Here is a 5,994-nt window from a genome sequence, read left to right on the forward strand (position 1 = left end):
CCTTAAAAGCCTGTTGTCCCACAGATGAAAACATAAAGAAGCACCTCGGGGGCAGCCTATCACCTCCCAGGCACGAGCGCGCTCACCAGCCCCCTTCCCCGGACAAGCGAATCCCGTCTCCTCCCGCGAGCCCGGCACCCCCCGCACCCACCCCCCCGAAACCCGACCGGGACGCCCCCGACTCACCATGGCTGCGGTGCGGCTTCCTGACCGACTTGTTCCTCCGCGAGAGTGAACAGCGGTGAGTCAGGAGCGGGGGCCGGAGAGAAAAACCCGAAGCCCAGCTACCGCTGCTACCGCGTCTTCCTCCAAGAGGCACGCATGCGGCCTGCCGGGCCCTTATATAGCCGCGCTCGCGTCTGCATCCGGGTCCCGCACGCCCCTCCGCGCTGCCCCGGAAGAGGAATCGCCTGGCGGGCTCTAAGCGGAGGCGCGAGCAGAGGGGCGGCCAGGTGCGGCCGCGCGCGCCCCCTGTTGGCCCGGCGGAGTCAGAGCGCCGTCGGGTGAGGCGCAGCCGCGGTCCTCAGGGCACCTGGCGGGGATGATGGGGAGACTGCGACCTGGCCTAAAACTCCACAAACTCCTCCGTCCTGGTGCGCCGACCGCCGGCTTCTGCGGAGTCAGAACGACTCCTGTGCTTGTGGAGTCTACCCTGCAAAGCTTCTTCCCGTACAAACCGAACCACTCGTGCTCTAAACAAACGGGTAACTCTTCTGAGTTAACTCACGTGGATATTAGGGGAAATGACTGACAACCTGGGTCAGTTTTTATTCTTTAAATTAGCAGTTATTTTTCATAACCTGGAACATTCCTTCGCGGTATTTCATCTTCTGGCTTCCCAGACCGGCAGAAGCATGTGCGGTCCGTTTCTTAAAAGCACCTGAGCGTGGTTCTTCCCCCTCCCGGGACGCGAGGGCGAACACGCCGGGCTGCCGCGCCTGCCCTGGGTGTGTCGTGCAACCCAGGCCCCGCCTGGAGACCCCGGCTCTCCACCTAATTCGAAAGCGTGTTATCTCCGGATAAAGTGATGTTGGATGAGACCCTTGAGGACCTCCCTAATACTCCTTAATACTAGGACAAAGTGCAGTGGACAGACCGAGAGCGGGCAGCTGACCTGGGTGGCCAGGAGAGATGAGGACACATATCCTTAAAGATGACGGAGTGGTTACGTAGGACGAAATAGGTGAGTTGGGCTTTGATACGGGGCAGAAGCAAGAGTAAATAACGTCGTATGGTTTTACAGGTGAACCTGAGGGCAGAAGAGTTATTTGTTCAGCGCCACAGATCTGACCCCTCCAATTAGGGGCCTTTCTTGAGCCTTTCACTTCTGTTCCTTAGAGAGGAATTATACTTAAAACGTACATCAACTAATACCGTTGACTTATTTGGTGATGAGCAGGCACAGCTAATACCTGGCTTTCTTCGGCTCGTAAAGAATATCTACTAGATTTTGCTTCCATTTAACAAATAACTTAGGGCTTCCCTGGTGGCGCAGTGGTTGAGAGTCCGCCTGCCGATGCAGGGGACACGGCTTCGTGCCCCGGTCCGGGAAGATCCCACGTGCCGCGGAGCGGCTGGGCCCGTGAGCCATGGCCGCTGAGCCTGCGCGTCCGGAGCCTGTGCTCCGCAACGGGAGAGGACGCAGCAGTGAGAGGCCCGGGAACCGAAAAAAAAAAAAAAAAAAAAACACTTAAATGTCAAAATTTGGATATTTTCCAGTTCAGTTATTTTAAAATGTCATGCATTGGCTGTAAATACTTTATTAGTAGAATTTGCAGCAGAAAGTCCAAAAACCAGCATTCTTGTTTTACTAGTTGTAACCTCAATGAGACTTCAAAACTTAGGGCTTTCACGTCTTGGCATGGCTACCAGCCACAAACAGACAAAAATGCAGTTGCCCAAGCTCCCTGGGCGGTGATCAACCACGGCTGCATTAATACCGAGTACGAATCTTCAGAGAAAGCTTACTTGAGTAGCATTCAGGTTTTACCAGTGCTCAAAAGACAGCCAGAAATTCAATGGTGGAGTGCTTGAGAAGTACATTTGTGGGGTTTTTTCAATAACAAATCTGGTGCATCTATTCTTAGGTTTCCTTGATTATAGAAAAAGAACTTCAGCATAGTAAAAGGCAAGATATGGCCCAGCATTTGTGGGAAAAATGATTGATGTGACTAGCACTAAGGAAACAGCTGGTTGAGATATTAGACAAATGCAATGAAAAGATCACTATTTTGAAGTTTATATAAGATTTCGTTTCAAACATTTTGTCATATTTTCCTCTTGAAAGTTATCAACTGCGGTAGTCCCCAGATTTCAATTAAAAATGTAATATTCTAACATTAGATGTGAAATATTCACTGGAGAAAAATTAAATACTAACAATAAGCACAAAAGAAGAATAAAGTGCAGAACCCCACACTTAGAGATAGACCACCTGTTTACACTTTCAGATACGTACATATCCCTTTAAAATGTGAGCTTATACTGTATATACAGTTTGGTAAGCTTTATCCACAGAATATTTTGCACAATAAATATGCTTCTGCAACATTCCTTTTAATGACTGTACCGTATGGATGGGTCATTCATGATTTATTGAACTAGTCCTCTGTTTTTAGACACTTAAGGTGTTTTCCCCGCTTCACCTCTTACAAACAGTACCATGAGGTACATGCTTCTAGACCAGGATTTCTCAGTCTCAGCACAGTTGACATTTGGGGACACATGAGTCTTTCCTATGCATTATAGGATGTTTAGCGGTATCCTGGCCTCTGCCCACTAGATGCCTATACCAGTCCCTCCCCTTCAGTTGTGACAAACATGTCCCTAGACATTGTCAAATATCCCCTGTGGGGCAAGACCACCCCCAGATGAGAACCACTGCTGTAGACACATCTTTCAACTCAGCCTTAATGCCTTAGATCAATGACTAGATACACTTATTCTTTGGTAGCTTCATCAAAGAATAAGCATATTTTAAATACTTTGGTATTAAGTAAATTGCCCTCTGGGAAGGTTACGCCCCAATAGATACTTCTTCCAGCAGTGCAGTGAAGATTTCAGTGTGAAAAATAGAATTAAATTTCCGTCTCATTTTAAAATTTAAAAATATTCTTTAAAACATTTTTATTTAAGTATAGTTGATTTACAATGTTGTGTTAGTTTCTGCTGGACAGCAAAGTGATTCATACTATATGTATTCTTTTTCATATTCTTTTCCACTATGGTTCATCACAGGATATTGATTATAGTTCCCTGTGCTCTACAGTAGGACCTTGTTGTTTATCCATCCTGCATATCATAGTTTGCATCTGCTCACCCCAAACTCCCAGTCTTTTCCTTCTCCACTCCCCCTTCCCCTTGGGAACCACACATCTGTTTAAGAATTATTCTTCAGACCATGACAAAGTCTTTGTTTTCAATATCTGTATCCATATCCTTCCTTCACTAATTTTTGTAGTTCTTTGAAAAGTATCTGGTAAAGCCTTTTACTGCAGGTATTTGTGTCTTTCTGTGGACAGCCATCTACTGGCCTTTCGCTGCAATGACAGTGTCATCAAACCATTACACTTCCAAAAGGAAATTAACAGCAGTTAAAAGTGACTCAATTCATGGTACCCATGTATATGTGTATGAAGCAAATGCTAAAGACAGATTGTCAAATGAGTCTGCTTAGACACTATTTTTTTGTATAATTTTTGATCTAAATAAAATTGATGGGAAAACTCATCAGTGTGAACTTTCAGAATAAAAGCCAGAAAGAAAAAGAATAAGAACTTTCTCTTGGGCCCACCCGTGCCATATGCTAAGGGGGTGAAATGTAGAGGCAGTTCATTGGCTTTCCTGGGTGAGGATTAGAGCATAGGATAGCCAGCACCGTTGCAAATGGACTACCTGTGTTAACCTCAATCTGTTTGATCCTCGCGTCAACCTTGGGTTCATGTTTTGTATCTATGAGGAAGCTGAGCTTAGGTGACAGGAAGGTCACAGGAAAAGCCAGTGTTTGCACCCCAGAGCCTGCGTCTTGGCCACTGTGCTAGACTATTTCTCAGTATATGTTAGGTCTAATCTTTACCACTAGTAGCATTAGTGTATCTGAGAGGTTAAAATCCTATTATGTTACATAAAATGACATAGAAGGGCTTTATAGATTTCACTTTAGTTGGGATCAGAAATTTCACTGAGCTACTAATATGTGTTCATTTTAAGGTAGAATCCCCATTTTTTAAAAAAATTTTTTATTGGAGTCTAGTTGATGTACAATGCGGTGTTAGTTTCAGGTGTACAGCAAAGTGACTCAGTTACACATATACAGGTATCCACGCTTTTTTAGATGCTTTTCCCATATAGGCCATTGCAGAGTATTGAGTAGCATTTCCTGTGCTGTACAGTAGGTCCTTACTAGTTACCTATTTTTTATAGAGCAGTGTGTATATGTCAATCCCAATCTGCCAATTTATCCCTCCCCACCCCGTCCCCTGCTGTCCCCCTGGTAACTATAAGTTTGTTTTCTAGAATTCTATCTGTGACTCTATTGCTGTTTTGTAAATAAGTTCATTTTTTTAGATTCCACAGGTAAGTGATATCATATGATATTTGTCTATCTCTGACTGGCTTCACCTAGTATGATTATGTCTAGGTCCATCCATGTTGCTGCAAATGGCATTATTTCATTCTTTTTTATGGCTGAGTAATATTCCATTGTATATATGTACCACATCTTCTTTATCCATAGAATCCCCATTTCTTAACTCTTTCAATCTGAGTTTGAAGTTCCGTAGACCCACAGTCAACTTAACTCTATTTGCTCATTAACTTTGCTCACTAAAGTAAGCAATGGAACAGGACCAGGGACGCAGGAAGATCTTTTCACCTAGAGTGATCCACATGCAGCATGCACGGGGGTGGTACTTTTCAATCATATTTAACTGCCGAGCTCCCGAAGTTCTCTGTAGGGGTGGAGCTGAATGTTTGGCCCTCTAGGCCTCCTAGTACTGTCCTCCCCCACGATAATCCTCCTGTTCCCAGGCCTGCGGGCCTAGAGATTCTAAGGTTCCTTGAAATATACAACCTGAAGAATTACACATGCCATTTCCTAGCTTTCACAGGTAAACTGCAGAGGGTTTCCGCGGCCACTCTTTTTGATTCTGATGTCATGCAGGGGAGCCAGGGCTATATTTATCTATCAGCCACTTTTTCCCGGACTTCTGCTTCCCAGGTTATATAGAATTCGTACGATTTTGAGAAAAGATTCCTACCATTTGCCGTCCTTCGTGAGAAGTTCGGAGCCCCTGGTCTTCACCACACACGAATTCTGACGCGCCGCTCCTATGTGGTGGACACCCTCAAATGCGACCCCATGCCTCCACCACCTGTGATTCCTGTCCTGGTGATTCACGCCCTCTTCTTGATTGTGGGAACCTCGGACTTGCTTCTAAAGACTAGAATTCAGGGAAAGCTCTGGGCTGTCACTTCCATGACTAGATTAACTGAGGCGCTGACCCCTGCCCTGCTGGCCGGCCCCCCCCCTTGCAGCTTTGGTGGAGTTTAAATTTGTTCTTTTCCAAAAGTGTTTCGGTTATTAGGAGTCCCTTGAAATGCCCTATGAATTTTAGGATGAACTTTTCTATTTCTGAAAAATTCCCATCTGGATTTTGATAGAGATTGTGTTGAATTTGTAGATCACTTTGAGTAGTGTGGAAATTCTTAGCAATATTAAAATCTTCCAATCCATGAACATGAGATGTCTTTCCACTTATCTGTGTCTTCTTTAATTTCTTTCAGCAACGTTCTGTAGTTTTCAGTGTACAAGTCTTCCACATCCTTGGCTAGATTTATTCCTAAGTATTTTGTTCTTTTTGATGTGTTATAAATGGAGTTTTCTTCATTTCCTTTTCAGGTTGCTCACTGTTAATCTATAGAAATGCAAGTGATTTTTGGAACTATTCATTTTTAAATAAATGTTTATATTATAAAGAATTTTTAGAAATTGGA

Source organism: Neophocaena asiaeorientalis, unplaced genomic scaffold (assembly GCF_003031525.2).
Source record: "Neophocaena asiaeorientalis asiaeorientalis breed wild unplaced genomic scaffold, Neophocaena_asiaeorientalis_V1.1 scaffold226, whole genome shotgun sequence".
In the NCBI taxonomy this organism is placed as follows: Eukaryota; Metazoa; Chordata; class Mammalia; order Artiodactyla; family Phocoenidae; genus Neophocaena; species Neophocaena asiaeorientalis.